This window comes from Megascapheus bottae, chromosome 4 (assembly GCF_031878675.1).
Source record: "Megascapheus bottae isolate mThoBot1 chromosome 4, mThoBot2.hap1, whole genome shotgun sequence".
Taxonomy (NCBI): Eukaryota; Metazoa; Chordata; class Mammalia; order Rodentia; family Geomyidae; genus Megascapheus; species Megascapheus bottae.
The window spans coordinates 51025708-51045237 of record NC_143512.1 but is presented as its reverse complement, the minus strand read 5'-3'; the positions used below and the strand labels follow the sequence as shown (position 1 = coordinate 51045237).

The window sequence follows — 19530 nt, the reverse complement described above, 5'->3', positions numbered from 1 at the left end:
ATACTCATACTCACAAACTGATACATTGACAGGAAAGTCCTCTATACAGCTATAGAAAAGAAAATAAAAAGAAATATTATGGTCTGTACAATAAGACCATGTCTAGACTTAGTTTTCTTCTCATTCAGTTTTTGAATGACAATATTATTTCTTAAAATGGTTATGAAACTTAATTCACTTAGGTCTCTACAGAGTCAGTGTGTATGAACATCAAAATAGTCTTGATATTCTTTTTGGTGGAGAGAAGATAAAAGTGGCATTGGTATGCATTCCGAAAAAAGCTAGAGGGATTTGAAACTTGATATGGTTTCTGTTTTAACCCAATTAGAAGCATCAAAAGTGATTATATTTTAGGAATGGTGAGAAACGAAAAGGATAGTTGGAAATGCCAAACCTATGAATCTGTCCTTGACTAGAAATAATTCACAGGCTAAGAAAAATCAGAGTGCCTGCTTGGCCTTTAATCTTAGCTCTTCGGGCGGCTGAGATCTGAGGATTGTGGTTCAAAGCTAATCTTGGCAGCATGTCCATGAAACTCTTCTCTCCAAAAAACTACCCCTAAGAAAGATTGCAAGTGGATCTCTGGCTCAGATGTTAGAGCACTATCCTTGAGCCAAACCCAAAAACTCGGGGACAATACCCAAACCCTGAGTTCAAGCCTCAAGACTTGTACAAAAAAGGAAAAGTAAAGAAAAGAAAAATCAGTGTCAATTGGAATAGAGAAGTTTAGATACATATTAGATATTTCGACATTATTTATTTGAAGTGTTACCTGCTAGAGAAGAAGATAGAAAAACTCATAAGATCACAACACAAGTTAATATTAGTCCTGTAACCAAGAGATCTTTTTTTTTCCTTTAAAGTCTTTTAGTCATCATACAGGATTCCCATTTGGCATTTACATCTAACAGCATTGACTCCTATATATTGTATAGTCATGGGGTTATTCCAGTAATACAGCAGAGTTGTAATTTATAAAGAGCAGGAAATATGTAGAATATGCCCATTATTTTATCACATGGTTTTCTCATTCTCGGTCTCCCAGGCTGAGTTGTGTTTTTTTTGTTGTTGTTTTTTTGTTTTTGTTTTTTGCCAGTCCTGGGGCTTGAACTCAGAGCCTGAACACTGTCCTTGGACTTTCTCAAGTCTAGAGCTCTACCACTACAGCCACAGCACCACTTCCAGCTTTTTACTATGTATGTGATACCAAGGAATCAATCCTGGGTCTTTGTGCATGCTAGGCAAGCACTCTACCTCTCGTCCAAACTTCCCAGCCCTCAGGCTGAGTTTTAAAAGAGAAAAAACTTCTATTGTTTGATTTCTGAAGCTCAGTTTTTCAATCCACACTGACCTTAAATGTTTAATATTATTGAAATCTATATATTAAAAGTCTTTACGCTTATTCAACCTTTAAGCAGTTTTTTTTTAAGTTTCCTTATTTGGATTGTGAACATGTTAACATTTTATTATAGACCAGTTTTGAATAAGGCCATATACTAGCTACATAGTCTCTTCTGGTAAAGTTGTGACAATCTGTATCACAGTGGGTATTTAGTAGGTCAGTTCTATTGGAATTGTGTTGCTGTAGGTCGAAGTCACAATATCAGAGCAGCTCAGTTAAACAAGCATACTGTAATGCTGACTGTCGAAAGCTTTGTGGATGGTCATCCGCCCCTTCATCTCTTCCTCCATCCCTTCATCCCTTTTATGTTTGTTCTCTCTCCACTTGTGAGTGTGGATGCTTTTGGACAGGAACAAATAGGTAAAGCAGATAGGAGGACCCTTCTGTACCTGATTGATCTCCAGGTGTCAGCAAGCAGCTAAAATGGAAAGGTTGACAGAAAACAAGTATGAATAATTAGTTAACCCACTGCCATCTTTCAAGAAAGGCACACAGAAATGGGATGGAGAACTGAATAATTTGGACTGAACATGCTAAATAATTCAGTGGAACGAAAAGATAGCTTCCATTTTAGGAACATGTCCATCCACCATTGCTTTTAAAAATGAAATATAAATAGCAGTGTAGGAGACACTTGAGCCTTCTGGCACCCTCTGCACCCTTTTTGTTTCTGCACTTTTTTTCTTCAAAATTTTTTTTATTGTGATTAATAGAAGGGTTATGTTATATTCATCATATAGAAGGTACATAATTTCACAGACATTGATACCCTTTTTTCAGGACTTGGTCCCCATTTCTCTCCCCTCCCCCCACTTATCTTGATTTCCCCCTTCCCTATCCAATTTCAAATAACCAATTAAGCACATATAAAATATATCAGATAACAAGGTGAAAAAATGTAACAATATGAGATAGCCAAGGGATGGCAAAAGAGATGAGCGATAACATAAGTACATTAAGGACAGTAGTCACTCATTATATGGTTTTTGTATCCTTATCCTGGAGTTTCTTACATTTAGTGTTGTACTATTTGGCCTAATGTCTCTAAATTTTGTTCTATTCTAAATCTCTGCTAGGAGAGCCTAAAGTTTCTACTGATTATGACAAATGAGGGAAACCATTGAGCCTATGCTCCTTTGAGTCTGGCTTACTTTACTTAATATGATTTTTTCTAAGTCTTTCCATTTCCTTACAAATGGGGCAGTGTCGCTCTTCCTGACAGCAGCATAGAATTCCATTGTGTATAAATACCACATCTTGTTGATCCACTCATCAACTGAGGGGCATCTGGGTTGGTTCCGTATCTTTGCTATGGTAAATAGTGCTGCAATGAACATCATTGTGCTAGGATTTAGTATGCCCTTGTTTCAGGACAATTGGGTAAATGACAAGTAGTAGAATTAGTGAGAAAAGACAAAGAAGGTTACTACATACTAATAAAGGGATCTCTCCTCCAGGAGTACATAACCATCCTAAATATCTACACACCCAGTCCCGGAGCTCTGAACTTCATCAAGAAAACTTTACATTTACTGAAACCATACATAGATCAAAACACAGTGATCGTTGGTGACTTTAACACATCACTCTCATCTATGGACAGATCAACCACACAAAAACTCAACAGAGAAACCTTAGAATTGAACAACTGTATAGACCAGCTAGATCTAACAGATATCTGCAGATTATTTCACCCAGCAACAACACAATATACGTTTTTTTCAGCAGCACATGGAACATTTTCCAAAATAGACCACATTTTAGGGCATAAAACAAACCTGGGCAGATTCAGAAACACTGAAATCATTCCCTGCACCCGCTCAGACCACAAGGGCATCAAATTGGAACTGAACACCAATCTCGACCAACGAAAACCCTGTAACTCATGGAGATTGAACAACACATTGTTGAATCATCAATGGGTCATCGAGGAGATCAGAAGAGAAATCCAACAGTTTATGAAATTTAACAAAAAGGAGCACACAAAATACCAGCTCCTTTGGGACACAGCAAAGGCAGTATTCAGAGGAAAATTGATAGCTCTAAGTGCCTACAATAACAAATTAGAAAAATCACAAACCAACAAATTAACATGTCACCTTAAACGCCTGGAAGAAGAGAAACAAACCAACCCTAATCCTAGTAGAAGGAAGCAAATTATTAAAATCAAAGCAGAATTAAATGAATTGGAGTCCAAAAAAACTATAGAAAGAATCAACAAAACAAAGGAGTTGGTTCTTTGAAAAACTACGAAAATTGACAGACCCTTAGTAAATCTTACCAAAAAAAAAGGGAGCATCCCGAAATAAACAAAATCACAGATGAGAATGGTAATATCATGACAGAAATTACCAAGATCCAGAGCATCATGAGGGAATACTTTTCAAACTTTTATGCCAACAAATTTGAGAATCTAGAAGAAATGTTTCCGTACTTTTTAGGTGATCTTTCCTATTCATTGTATGCTTGTAATGTTCTGCTAGTAGCAGGATAGGTGTAAGAAAGAATGGTGACTTGTTCACATTTTTTCTTGGTCCCACAGGTGAAATGGGCATTGCTGAAGACAGGAAAAATGAAGGTCTGAGTGCTTTGATAATGGCATCTCTACCTTCCTATGCTTCTGGGAAAGGGCCAGGGCAGGAACAAATTGGAACTCACTCCAGAGATTCATGTACTCTTGCTTTAAGTGATTGTGAACTGTAAAACAAATGGCTACACCAAACAAGGATTAGAAAAAAATAAATATTTTATAGAATTGCTATATTGACACATTTCCCCCTAAAGTAGGTTAATAAAACATTCTGATAGGATAGGCAACTTGATAGGGATTTTTACATTTTCCTGTAGACAAGGACACACTTTTCTGAACTATGAATACTTAATTTGCATAGTCAGTTGATTACTTTGTTGTTTCTAAGACTTTTTAGGACTTTAAATTAGTAATATTACTCCTGGGAACTAAGCAAAATGACTTTGAAAGGTAAAGAAACCTTTGGTAGTGATAAACTTTTAATTCAAGGGAGAATGTTCATAGGTGGAGGAACCCCAAGAAAATTTACCATTTGGTCATTTGTAGAATAATTAAATAGTCCAAAGTGTATTTTTTAGGACTACATGTATTTTTATTTAATGAACTGAGGCTTATTTATTTAAGGGTAATGTGCTTCCAAGACACTTGTTTCCTAGGTCTTCTATAGTTTGAAGCTCCTGTTATTTTAAAAGTATGTCTTAATTCCTGAAGACGGGCTGGCTGGCTGGTATGGTTGTTGCCGTTGTGATAATAAAGACTATGTTATTCATGAGTGATACTCTTCTGCTTACAGCTACACAGAGGGGGTGAACATGTTTTGGATGCTGTTTTGCTGGGGGAACTTGAGCTTCTTTAGTGTTTTCTGAAAGCATGACTAGGAAATTAGCATCATAGCAAAAATGTTTTGGTTAGAATCAGGAATGTTTTGGTTATAATGTTGGAGTAAATAGATTGATAGAATCACAGGATTATTATTATTATTGTTACTATTATTATTATTAGATCCAAATTGTACCTTAAATTATAAGATGCAATATTTGGAAGTTTGTTATTAGTTTTCAAGAGCCCTTGAAAATGCTAGTCTTTTATATTTATTTTTATTTTTCCAATGTTCTTAAATCCTGTTTTACAGATTTTTAAAAGCAAAATTTCACAATCCCATACTAATTTCATCCTGAAAACAAATGTAGGTTTAAGAATTACCTTGATTACTTCAGTGTCTTCTAGGCCGTAGGATTTTTTTCCCTTGGTCATTTTCATGTGGAATGAAATAATTCTCACTGAGAAAGGAGATAAGAATGTAAATTTTTAAAACATTAAAAAATAGTTGAATGTGGACCAAAGTTAGCACTTTGTAAATCTGCTTTTGGCATCTAAGTTCAGTTTTGTCATAATGATAGGCTTTAGCAAAGTCACTTCTCAGGAAAAACTATTTTTAGAAATGTAGGTATATTAGGCCAGGGTTACCAGAGTATTTTGCAATTAGAGGAAACTCATTTGTTTTTATAATTACCAGTGGAGATAATTATAAAGTTAAAGAAATCATCTTTCTTTAACTTTTTGGGGAGATTAGGGGACTAACTTTGAATTTAGGACTTCTCACTTGCTAGGCAGGCCCTCTACTACTTGAACCTCATCTTCATTTTTTTTCCCCCACACCGGTCCTGGCCTGAACTCAGGGCCTGAGCACTGTCCTTGGCTTTCTCAAGGATAGAGTTCTACCACTTGAGCCACAGCACCACTTCTGGCTTTTTCTATATATGTGGTAACAGAGAAATCGAACTCATGTAGGCAAGCACTTTACCACTAGGCCAAACTCCCAGCCCGCATCTTCAATTTTTAGTACTGCTGTGATCCTTTTCCTTGGGCTGATCTCTAATTATAAGTCTTCCAATATTAGCCTCCTCAGAGGCTATTTTATTCTTTAACTTACAGACTAATACTGTCACTATTTATTTTGAGGCCTAGTTGTAGCTTGGCCAATGGGGGCCAATTCTCCAATGAGCCTTGGTCCCCCCCCATCTTTTTATTGAGAATGGTATTAAGATAAAAAGATATGGGTGTTGCCGTTTTTATTTTATTTTTTAATTGCTCCAGTCCTGCGGCTTAAACTCAGGGTTTGGGCACTGTCCTCAGCTTTTTTTTTTGCGCAAGTCTAGTGCTTTTCTTCTTGAGACACAGCTGTTACTTTCTGCCCTGGCTGGCTTTAAATTGGATTATCAGATCTCAGCCATCTGAGCAGCTAGGATTACAGGCATGAGCCACCAGCACCCAGTATGTTTTGTTTTTTAAAGTAAAATTTGTCATGGGAGAAAAAATATAGGTTCTATATCTTCAAAGTCATTTTCTTTCTTTAGTTAGATTCATATCATAATATGTATAGAAATAATTTTCTTTCTTGTTAGTCTAGGTTAGATGGGCAGTTAATCAAACATGTCATCCATCATACTGTTACATACTTCTAGTAATTACAAGTAATTTTAGGATCTTTCCAAACTCATGGTACTTTGTAGTCCCAAACTTGAATTGCAGTTTATTTTCTGTTGATATGGTAACAATAAAATTTGGACAAGAGCTGTTAAAGTGAAAAACTAAATTTATCAGTATTTTTTAATCTTTACTCACAGGGTGGGGGAGAACCCCTTGTTTCCATACTTCACTTAGATTCTTGCTTGTACATAGCTCTAAAAACTGTGGTTGAATAATTTCCAAGCTTCCAGAAAATATAAACCAGCATTTTAGAAAAACCAGAGGTGTTATAGCCACGAAGAAATGTATCAGCTAGTTAAAGAAGGGACCAGGCAGTTGGTCAAGAAGTTGGTGTGTAGCTCTTTAGCCTAAGGGCTTTCGTATTTCAGCTTTGTGAGCAGCCTATGCATGTATTGTTGGGAAAGATATAGTAGTAATTTTTTCCATTATGACAGCCTTAAGTCATCAGGCAAGCATTCAGTTAGATCTGCTGTCTATTTACCTGTCTCTTTCAAATCCATTCATCTATCTATCCATTCATACATTCTATCCTTTTTGGACACTTGTTTAGGTAGCCGGTGAATTATTCATACATTTTCAGAAGACTTTCATTATTATGATAAAATGAAAATACTGGTTTCAGAAAGAACCTTTTCCTCAATCCTCCAGGTTTCACCTTTGGTTCTTACATTTTTGAGAGCTTTTTTTTAACCGGTCCTGGGCTTGAGCGCAGGGCCTGAGCACTGTCCTTGGACTTTCTCAAGGCTAGGGCTCTACCACTAGATCCTCAGACTACTTCCAGCTTTTTTTAATGTATGTGGTCCCAAGGAATCGAACCTGGGTCTTTGTGCATGGTAGGCAAGCACTCTACCACTAGGCCAAACTCCCAGCCTGAGAGCTAATGTTTGTAAGTATAGAATACTGTTTAGTTAAGGGTATGGTTATGAGAATCAAATCCTCAGTTTCTCTGATTGTACTATATCTTAAAATATCAACAATTCCTATTTTTCTTAAAATTTTTCTTAAAATTGATTGCTTTAGTATTGCTGTCATTGTTCAATAGGAAAACTCATTTTCACAGAATGATTTTTATATGTCAGAAACATTCTGAAACTGAATATGAATTTAATTTCCATGTATAATAACCATATTGTCTAGAGTGGGGGCAGAGAGAAAAGAGGGGAGAACGATAGTAACAGAGAAAGAGACAAAATTTGTCACAGTAAAATCAGATAGTGAAGTAAGACTCTAGTTTTTTTTTCTTATATTTTTATTGTGATTAATAGAAGAGTTACATTATATTCACCAGATAGAAGGTACATTACTTCACAAACATTGATACCCTTTCTCATGTCTTGGTCCCCTTTTCCCTCTCCCTACCCCCACCCCTCATCTTGTTTTCCCCCCTTCCCTATCCTATTTCAAATAACCAAATAAGCATATATACAATACATCAGATAACAAGGTAAAATATTGTAACAATATGAGATAACCAAGGGACAGCAAAAGAGATGAGAGATAAACACAGTACATTAAGGACAACAATCACTCATTATATGGCTTTTGTTTCTATATCCTGGAGGTCCTTTCATTTAGCATCATACTATATGGCCTTATGTATCTAATTTTTGTTGTATTGTTAATTTCTGCTAGGAGAGCCCAAGGTTTCTACTAATTATGACAAATGAGGGAAACCATTGATCCTATGTTCCTTTGAAGACTAGTTTTTTAAGAGAATATTTTGAGGCTGGCATTTCACTTTTCTAGTTAGATTTTTTTTTACTTCCTTTTTATAAAATGCTGACTTTTGATAAGTAACTTTTTTCCCAGAACCTGGACATATCCTCCTAGTACATATGCAGAAAGAAAAATATTCTCATTCTAGAGTAAATGACCCAGCTAATTATAATGGTGTAGGTAGGGTTTTGAATTGCTTGGGAATGTAACTGTAACAGAAAAAGATTTTTTTTCTGAGCATTTTCAAATAAATTTCCTCCTCAGTTGCCTATGTATATTGAATTAACTTTGATGGTAGAGTAGAGGATAAAGACAAGGTGAGGTGCAAAAGTATTGAGGTGTATTCAGTGATAATTCAAAGTGTGCAAAGAACTTGAAAGAACAGATGTTAGGGACGGGAGAAAAATGGAAGAGAAGAACCAGTTATGCCAGTAAGAAATACAGATTAACCTGTCCCATGTCTTTTATTTGTTCACCATATTTTTCCATGCTAACATTTATAGATATCTGAAGCAGGAACTGAATTTCTACTATAAGTTAGACCTGTTTCAATTTTCCACCACCTCAGTTTCAGCCGAGCACCTGTGGCTTATATTGATAATCTTACCTGCTTCAGGAGGCTGAAATTTGAGGATTATGTCCCAAAATCAGCCCAAGCAGAAAAGTCATGAGACTCGTCTCCAAGTGGATCACAAAAATCAAGAAACTGAGACATGGCTTAAGCCTTAGAGCACTAGGTTTGAGTGGAAAAGCTAAGGGACAGGCCTAGGAGTTGAATTCAAGCACCTGGCACTACTGTTGCCACCAAAAAGGAAAAAGAGGCCAAGCACTGGTGGATCATGCCTGTAATTCTCAGGAGGCTGAATCTGAGGATCACAATTCAAATCCTGTTCAGGCAGGAAAGTCCATGAGTCTTTTTATCTCTAATTAACCACCAGAAAACTGAAAATGGAGTTATAGCTGAATTGGTACAGTGCTAACCTTGACATAAAAAACTCAGACAGTGCACAGGCCCCGAGTTCAAGTCCTCAGGACTGGCACCAAAAGGAAGAAAAAAGGAAATAAAAAAGGAAAAGAAACAGGATTTATACTTTGCCCAATAAATTATTTGAATTACAGTGAAACTTCTTTTTTTTTTTTTTTTTTTCGGGCCTGTCCTGGGACTTGAAGAACTCAGAGCCTTGGTTCTATCCCTGAGCCTCTCTGTGCTCTATCACTTGAACCACAGTACCACTTCTGGCCTTTTCTGAGTAGTTTATTGGAAATAAGAGTTTTACAGACTTTCCTTCTGAGGCTGGTTTCAAACCATGGTCTTCCAGTGTCTGCCTCTTGAGTAACTTGGATTATAGGCATTAATCACCAGTGCCCTGCTGAAACATTTGTTAGTATGTTTGATTTTAGATGTGTTTCTGCCTTTTCCTTGATGTTTCCTACTCTACAAACTGATCCCAAGCATATAATTGTTTCTCTGAAGTCTTTTTGTAACTTTATATATACACTATATATTACATAATGTACATTATATATGTATATTATATATGTATGTGTATAATATACATATTGTATGTAAACTGGTTTTAATTAAAGAATTAATCTACATATGTTTTGTCTGGAATCTTACATTGTTGAAGTATTAGATTTTTCTATATTTAATATATATGTAATTTTATTTTACAACAGAATAGTAGAATAGTAATCAGTCTTTGATTTAGTATAAATAAAAGTTTTATTCTCATGATTGTTCTTTCTTTAATTTCCATTCAAACCTATTACAGGAAGTGGTGCTGTGGCTCAGTGTGGGAGAGTGCTAGCCTTGAACTGAAGAGCTCAAGCCCATGACCGACCCTCCCCCCCCCACAAGAAAAAAGAAAACAAAAACAAACCCATGTTAGGCCAGGAACATGCACAAAGCCCTGGGTCTTAGCACATACCCAGAAAACTCTGGAGGTGGTACTGTGGCTCAAGTGGTAGAGGGCTACCCTTGGGCAAAAATTGTCCAAGGACAGTCTCCAAGCCCTGATTTCAAGCCCCAGGACCAGCAAAAAACAAAACAAAACAAACCCTCTATTATAGAATTGCTCATTTCATCATTTGATTTCTCATAGTATATAGCCTTATATAGCCTGTATTTCAGTAAGTCCCCTATTCTCAAGAGTGGCTAATACAGTCTCTTTCAGCTGGTGTGTTAGTCAGCTTTCTGTCTCTGTGAGAAAACGTGTAAAATCAACTTAAATCTATATCTATATCTATTATACCTACATATAATATAGGTTGTTATAGATTACTTGAATAAATATTTGGATAAAATATTTTAAGTTGAATAAGTGATTTGGAAATTTATAGTCATTTTGATACAATTAAATTCTTTATAAAGTATCCTCAGTTGTGTTACAACTGAAGAAAAAATAAAGGAAAAGGCAATTTTCATTGTGTATTTTGAATATAAGTATGCATATTTTAGATGCATTTGACCCCTTTGGAATCTAAAATGTTTGAGTTTGAAGGTCCTTGGGGAGGTCTATAAAGATGCCCTTACTCCAAATATAAATGAGTACCCAAAATATTTTATCTCATATAGAGACCTCTTCCAGTACTCCTCCCCCACCACCCAAAAGAGGGTAAAGGACTATCAGTCTAGTCTTTGACTTCTTTGGCAGATATGAAAATCAGGCTAAAGATTTAGTTATACAGTTAATAGTATAGCTGGGATTAAACTCAAGCCTATATCCCAGGTCAGTACCCAAACCATTATATTGCCATTTCTCAGACACAGATTTTTATTCTGAAGTGTGGTTAAACTACTGTGTACATAATTGATAATTACTCCTTTAAATATGAAACCATTCTGTTTCAAAAATATGGCATGACAGTTGTTATGATTTTTTTAAATCTTAAAATTTAATTACATGAGGTCATCATTATACATAGATAACTTCACTTAACAATTATTTGATAATGAAAGAAAAATTGTTGTGGTTAGATCCTTGCATGAATAGCTGATATTTTTTTCTGTAACATCACTAACATCTAGTGGAATGTTAACGTCAAATATATCTTCATTTACATTATAAATACTTGGCTTTAAATAGCAAATGAAACAAGTTGTATAGGAATATGTAGTATGAGTGGTATTTTTGCAAGATTTTGAAAAAGCCATTTATATTTATTTACTTATGGCAGAACTGGGTATTGAATTTAGGACCTCATGCTTGCAAAGTAGATACTGTGCCACTTGAGTCATACCTGTAAAAGTCACACTTCTAACAAAGGATAATATCTATAATTAGAGATTAAGTTTCAGTATCTTTTCATTCAATAATACTTCCTGGGTAATTTATGTACATAGAGATCAATTGTTTTTAGACTTTGCTGTCTTGTAGCTGCACATGAAAATGCAATCTAGTATAGTTTTTTTTTTGCCAGTCCTGGGCTTGAGCTCAGGGGCTGAGCACTGTCCTTGGACTTTCTCAAGGCTAGAGCTCTACCACTTGAGCCTCAGCACCACTTCTTTTTCTATATATGTGATACCAAGGAATCGAACCCGGGTCTTCGTGCATGCTAGGCAAGCACTTTAACCACGAGGCCAAACTCCCGGCCCAATCTAGTATAGTTTTAATATAATGTTTTAGTAAGCAAAATTTCTACCTTGTTTACCTAGTAGATAGTTTGTGTCAGATGCCAGTTACTTACATTTTAGATATTTTTAAGTGCCACCACCAAGATGTTAATATAATAGACTGTGTTTCATCAGACCATGAGCTCCCTTGTTAGATTATGGAATAAACTGGAAATTTTTATTTGTAGTATTTGCATGTTAGATTTTTTTCAGTTCTTTTATAAAGGCATATTTAAACTGCAAAGATGCTAATATGAATTTTGCCAGTAAACTTTTAATAATTTGGCTATGAAAGACTATAGAACTATAGTCTCCAAGACATGAGAAAGGGTATCAATGTATGTGAATTAATGGACCTTCTATCTGGCAAATATAATGTAACCCTTCTATTAATTACAATAAAAATATGAAAAAAACTATTCTTGACTGTTGTGGATAGAGTATATGGGTGCATGGTTATGACTTTTTGGTTTGCCAAACATGGACATATCTTTTTGTGTGAGTATGTATTTGTCCATTTATCCTGGGGCTTGAATTCAGGACCTGGGCACTGTCCTTGAGCTTTTTTTTTTTTTTTGCTCAAGATTACCTAAACTCTACCACTTGGAACTACAGTAACACTTCCAGCTTTTTGGTGATTAATTGGTGATGAGAGTCTCATAGACTTTTTTCCCTGTACTGGTTTTGAGCATTAACCCTTAGATCTCAGCTTCCTAAGTAGCTAAGATTATAGGAATGAGACACTGGCACCCAGTTTGTGAATAGGGTGCCAGGTATGTGTGAAATTATATACATATATGTATGTTTGATTTGACTGTATACTTGTGCAAATAACAATTTCATTTTCTTTGTTATTGCGGTAATCACCTTTCACAAGCTTATCTTTCCTATTAAATATATTGTGGTTTTTTTTTTTTTTATGGTAAAGCATCTTCAGCCTTTAAAGGTACCATACATTTAATGTGGCTTAACCTCCTGGAGGAAAAATCATAAAACCTTGTAAATTTGATTGTGTTGATATATGATTTCCAAATATTCCGTTGAGTCCATTAGCCTTTTTTTGGTCAGTTGTGGGGTTTGAACTTTGAGCCTGGGCGTTGTCTCTGAAGTCTTCAGCTCAAGGCTACCGCCCTAACCCTGAGCCACAGCCCTACTTCCTATTTTCTGGTGATTTATTGGCAATAAAAGTCTCATGTTTTTAGTGCCCAGGCTGACTTTGAACCGTGATCCTCAGATCTCAGCCTCCTGTGTAGCTAGGATTGCAGGCCTGAGCCACAGTACCTGACAGCCATTGGTCTTTTTAAATAGATGTACTGCCATCTAGAATTGTTTCATTTGTATTTTCTAAAGCGATTATTTTAGATCTTTATTCTGTCATTTTCTAAGATCTAGTAAACAATTAAATAGTAGTCCTTATTGTACGTATTTCAGTGGACTTTCTGAATCTCTGAAAAGATGATTCTGTGTAGCAGCTAATCCAAGTGTGACATCCAGTATGGAATGGCTTCATGGTGACCATCATAGCCGTGGTGTGTGGTCATTACCAGTTCCCTTTCAGAATAATGTACATCCCAATGCTTTACTCAGGAATATACTGAACACTTTTCCAGTGTTAGTGAAATGGGTTTTTTCCCTTGTAACTAATATGGGGGTCACTGAAGAAGTTTTAGAAGGAAGCACTTCCCCAATACAGTTAACCAAAGGAAAATAAAAAGTTGTGTGCAATTACACTGTTCTTAAGGTATAGGTGAAAATGCCTTAGTAATTTCTATGACATTTAACTGATGAGCTGTCTTTGCTTCTTTAAACACTATGTATTTAAGAAAAAAATATACCTTTATCAATGGAATAAATATATCTGTTTTTCTGGTATTGAAGTTATCCACAAGAAGGGGAGTCTACAATAATGAAATAACTTGCAGTCCTGGCAAGGCTCAGAGTTTTCTTGGGATTTTTGAGGAGAGCAGGAACTCAGGGTTGACTTCTCTTTGCTTGTGAGGCCACAGATTGCCAAAAATAAAAAGCTGTGGTTACTTTTTTCCTTCTACAACAAAAATCGCAAGCCTGTTATATACAACTTTCAGTTAGTTTCCCTTAGGGACAAGACAGACGAGCTGTAAAAAATAATTTTAGAGCACACCCGAAAGGCAAAGATTAGTAATAAAAGGGATATTTTATGTTTTAGTAATGTGATTTTCAAGAAAGAGTGAAAGAAACATTTACTTATTGAAACTGAGAATTTGAGGCAAAATTAAGACTTCTGAGTTTTGTTTTTCCTTTTACTATTTTGGAATAAAAATCTTAAGAATGTGCTCTGTGACACAATAAAAAAGTGATATCAGTTCTATTAATTTGGAAGTACAAATGTCATAGAATATAACTTACTAAAACAGCCAAGCCTTGCTCATTATTTTAATAGGATATCAGCATGCTCTCGGGAGCTTGGCATTTCCAAGCTGTAGGTGCACTCTAAACAGGCTGGAGTTTTAGTGCACATGTTGAAAATGCCAAGCTTCCCAGAGCACAGCATTTGATAGTAACAGGTATTCCATAAAAGTAATTGTGATGGTGGCTTTCAGCAGCTGCTAACTCTCATTTCATCCTTAAGATGACCATGCAAGATAGCTATTATTATCCTTTTTGGTAGATGAACTCAAGGTTAAAGTTCCTTTCCTGAGGCCATTTAGTTGAGTTATGATGGAGTTTGAAGAAAGGCAGGTCTTGTTTTAGAAATTTCTAATTCTCTAAAGTTCTGCCCCATTTTGTACAGCCTGCATTGTCTTGCCTCTGACTTTCTCAAGTAGGGTAGACTGGACCTTGCGCCAAAAATGTTAATAAAAGAGTTGCCAGGAAAAAAACAAGAGTTGCCAGTATTTTTTTTTTCACAAGAAAAGCAGTCAATTATGGCGTCCAATGGAACATTGTACAGCAGTCTATTTGTGAAAGTAAATATGATGACTTATGTGCAATTTTTAATGTTTTGTTTTGTATTTTGATGAAAGTTTATGAAACAAGATTTTAAATAGCTGTACTAAAAATTAGGCTGGCATTTTTGTTGCTGTCAAAGCAAGCCGGCCAGTCTGCATGCTTTCATCCTTATACCTGACTTCTTAAAAGTTGAAACGTGGATTTACAGAATTTATTTAGAAGTTTTTGTCTTATTTATATTATCATTATCATTATTACTGTTGTTATTCTTGCTAAGTATTAAACCCCAGCGCTTTGGCTATACTAAATATGTGCTGTTTCACCAACATTTCCAGTCCCTGTATATAGTTTTATACCACAAATTTTATCTTCTTTCACTGGTCATTTACTATGTTTAATTAAATGTATATTGACTGTTTGGTTTGGATTATAAATAAAACCATCCAGCATCATTCTCACTTGGATTGAATCAAGCTCTCTGTGAAGCCCAGCAATCTTTGTTATCATTGGTCCTCTTGTAATTCTGCTGCACATTCTGCTTTGAGAGCTACCAATCATTGTTTTTTTCATGTGCCAAGTTATGTTCTTTCATCTAACAAATTCTTAAGTACCTCCTCTGAGATGCTTGTCTGTGACTGGGATGTCTCATTTTCCAAGCTTCCATCTTAATTCTGAATGTGAAGAGTGGACTTGTAAAAGTAGTCTTGAGTTAAAGCATCTTGGGCAGAAGGCCAAAGTGATTTTTGTGACTTCTATAATGCGGAGAAGGCATTGTTTGAAGGGCTTTATAAGTTTCCCTCATCTAATGTAGTTTTAGGGGGACTAACCTATTCCAAGAAATGTGCTGGATCCTTGGACTGTTGATGAAAGATGGTACTCTGTTTCCTCGGGTATTTGACAGGGTTTATACAAAAAAGTGTCTGGATCCACTAATTTACCTCTTCTCATCTTTGTAAATCACTTATATGTTGGTGTGGAATGATTTTGCTCATGCAGGTTTATCATTTGTATTGTAGAAACTCCATATTCCTTCTGCTCCTTAAGAGGCCTACTTAACTCAAGAGTATGTTCTACTGCTGTTTCTCTGAGAGAACTTCAATTTTCCTATTTGCAAAAAGGGGACTATTATATCTACTTTAATACTGTGGTGGAAATGAAGTGGATGAGATGCAGGGTGTTGGGATAAGGCATTAGAAATGAGTTAGGCCAATATGTGGGGGCTCCTGCTGAGGTTAAAGTCTATCCAGAGCTGCAGAATGTGGATTCGGGAATTTGGCTGTCCTGGCTTGCTTTCTCTCCTCCCCTTGAGCTGGCAAACAGATGTTTGTCTCCACAGTTTCCCTTTCCTGCTCTTACAACAAATATGTAAGCATTTCTAAAGGTTGTGAGCAGCAGCAGGAAATAAACAGGTTAAAATATCTGCCTCTCTGTCTAGATCTTTGGGGGGTGGGGAGGTAAGATGGAGTCGTATAGATATGTTGAGTTTGTATTTGGGCAACAAAAAGACTATTCGCATTTCAGAAATTGGGGACCCAGATGCCAGAATTTGAGAATATGGGAGGAAGAGGCACTGAAATGAAATGCATCAGGAAGGACTATGAGGGATTCTGGAGAGAAGAAAGGCTGGAGGCTGGAGCTGCTTTGCTTATATAGAAAAAGTTGACATCAGAGAAAGCAGTTAAATTTAAAGATTAGAGAAAATTGCTTATTTCTAAGCATTTTACCGAGTTAAAATTATGAAATTACTGGCTGGAATTGTACCTAATTTTTCTTTTTGTCCGAACCCCTTGCTGGCTGCCCATCCATGATCTGAGGGTGGATGTGTCTTATTTTCAGAAACATTCTTAACTATCAAATGCCACTTACATCTAACACAAATATTCTGATTCATAGGATCTTTGAATGAAATGGTGTAAAACTCTAGATTAATGAGAAAACAAAACAAATAATGAGCAAAATACTTCTGGGGACTCTTCGTTGGTCTCATCTACCTTATGCTCCGTGAATTTTTATGTTGTTTATGTGGTGTGCTTGGTTTATAGTCTGGCCTTTGCATTAATTTGCCATTGTCTGTTTCAAAATATTAATGAAGTGTAGGAGTATTTTTATTTCAAGTAGACATTTTTAATGGACCTAAAGCTTTTCCTTTAAAAATTGTTTTTCAGAAATACAGAAACTGCTTCATTAATGTTTGCCAACAAACTATCCCAATGTCTTTATAAGCTGTTTAAGCTGTTAAGTATTAGAAATTAGGTCTAGAGATTTTAATTAGCTAGCTAACAGGATGTAGTCTCTTTAGTTTAGGATTTACTTTTGAAAAAAAATTACATGATTGAAAAATGAATGTGATATTTTGGATGCTTTTGGTACATAAGTTGAATTTTTTGCATCCATCTTTGGTCTTATAATGTCTATATGTTTGATCTGGAAATAGTACATGATTTGAATGAAAATGTTTTGTTTTTCCATTGATCTCTGCATTGTGGTCTATAGCATTGTGTGCAGCAGCTCCACATTTAATACATGAACTCATGTACTTCATTAGTGACACACAAAAAAGTATTAGTACATGTCTAACCAATGTAGTACACTGAGTTAATGGATGAATTGTATGTGTGAATGTTAATGTTAACAGGTTTGCTATTTTAGACGTTGCTTTAAGAAAACAACAAAAAGCCTCACAACTCTTGTTGCCCTTTCAGCCATAACATTACACTGCCTTGGTTCTTGCCTTTTAATTTCCCTGGGGGTTCTATTTATTTAGGAAAGGTGAGGAAGATGTATTTTTGAAAGTACTACACCATTGCTTCTTAAGTTCTTCAACAAAGAAAGTGTTACCCGAGAGTCTCATGCACAGGGTGCATATTTTTCTGAAAAGAATGTACCATGAAATAAATAGTTTTTAGCTGGAATATTTATTTCTTGTCTGCCAGTTTATTTTAACTTAGAAATTTCCTAAGACTTGTAGTTTATGACCATGTTCTGATAGGCTAAGCACATATACATACACAAAAAGAATGGTTAATCTTACAATTTGTGTGCATTAAAAGTTTCCTTTCCATTCTGATATTGTAGATTTCCTTCTTCCCTTTAAAATAAAGGACATATCCTTAGACATAAAGAACCTGAAATCAAACTGAACTTTCTAAAAAATTCTCAGTTGAAGAGGCCAGAACACATTATATAATCCCGTAGTCAAGTTTGATGGAATTCCTTCATTTTGTCTCAGTACTGTATGATGTTAAAAATTTTGTTTATAATTTTGATGTACAGAGGGGTTACAGTTCTACATGTTTTCTTTTTAAGAAATGGTAGTCATATATTGTTAATTTGAAATGAGAAGATGTGAACATGTGTTCATGAGTAACAAACATGCCCTTTGTATCTTTTTTTTACTGACTGGCTAACTGATTACTGCTACTATAATCCAAGTGCATATAATGCCCTAGCAAAGACAGTTCAGAGAACAGTTCTTGTTCTTCCATGTCTTGGCAGTACATTTAGTAACAATTCTACATTCTTACAATCTCACACTTATGTGAGACCATAGTGCTATCTATTGCTTATGGGAATTACATCTATTGGTACTTAGTGGATCTGTAGTTAAAACCAAGAAAAATATAAAAAATTCTATTAATTAATAAAATTAATGTTCACAGAAATAACACACTTTTAGGAAAAAAGCTTTACTACTCAAAAGAAATTATTTATTGAGAAGAATGACCTTGTTTTACACTCGTGAAAATCCCTTTGATGTCTATAGCTAGATCTTCCAATTTGTATCTGTGGCAATAGCACACATGCAGCCTCTGGCCAGCTAACTGTGCACATTCGAGACAGTTTAAAAAGTCAGTATGAACATTCAATATCATGGACCCCCTGAAAAGTGATTATGGATGTCTCAGAACCACATTTTAAGAGTTACTACAGTATAATAATTTGTAAGTGTAAGTATATATTGTTACAAGAAATATCCTTCCCTTCTAGTATTTTCAAATTTCTGTGTGTATAAAATGTATACTCACAAAGACAGTAATAGGAAAATGGGGAAAGAACTGGTTTCAGTAGAAGTACAAATGACTGTTTTTCAGTTTGCTATTAAATACCAGTAGTTAGAGTTCTAGTGTTTTTCTGCTTACTTACTTCAAACATGCTCAGCCATCCATCCCTCTTATTTTCCAAGCCACTTCATGAACGAGGGCTCCTCCCCTCAAATTCCAGTAGCTTAGAAATGTTATGGGTGAAGGGAATATGTCCATACCCTTCCCCTATTTCTCTAGCTGGGAATGGAAAGAAAGATAAATGAAACCTTACTATATGTCAGGTGCTTTGCATGTTATTTCATTTTAATCCCCAAGCAACTGTGCAACACATTTCTGTGTGCGTTCTCACATGAATGAAATGAGACTCAGAGAGGTTAAACAATATATATAAGGTACACAACGTTGAATGACGGAGCATGATTATGAACCATATCTTCATTTTCTCAAGGCCTATGCGCTACTTTGTTTCTATTCTGTTGCTGCAGATTGAGAATATGAATACTTAACATTTTATTGATTCATGGCTAGAATGGTGATTAGAAAAACAATTTGACTGCCCTATGAAGTTAAAAGTTTATTTAATATCAATAATAGGATTTTAAGCAGTTTGAGTACTGAGTTGAAATTATTTTGACAGATGAAGTGGTATTTTTTGGTGGCATCAGATTAATGGATAGTGTTAAACTTCAGAATTTTTCTATACCTTTGGGTTATGCCTACTGCATTCTTCATAGCTTGATTTTTAAAACACAACAATAGGGGATTAGAGACTTGGTTAGTGAAGAGCACTTGCTTAGCAAGGGCA

At 35.5% G+C, this 19530-nt stretch overlaps 1 protein-coding gene and 1 long non-coding RNA gene across 2 annotated transcripts in view; one reads left to right on the top strand and one right to left on the bottom strand.

The window, feature by feature from the left end:
- Zswim6 (zinc finger SWIM-type containing 6) overlaps window positions 1–19530 on the top strand; it is a 175597-nt gene that overhangs the window by 87385 nt on the left and 68682 nt on the right. The window lies entirely within an intron of this gene.
- LOC150064445 (uncharacterized) lies at window positions 1487–18934 on the bottom strand. Its single transcript, XR_016535270.1, has 3 exons — window positions 18826–18934; window positions 5136–5212; window positions 1487–1820 (listed from the first exon to the last, which is right to left on the bottom strand). It is a non-coding gene; the product is annotated as an uncharacterized LOC150064445 (long non-coding RNA).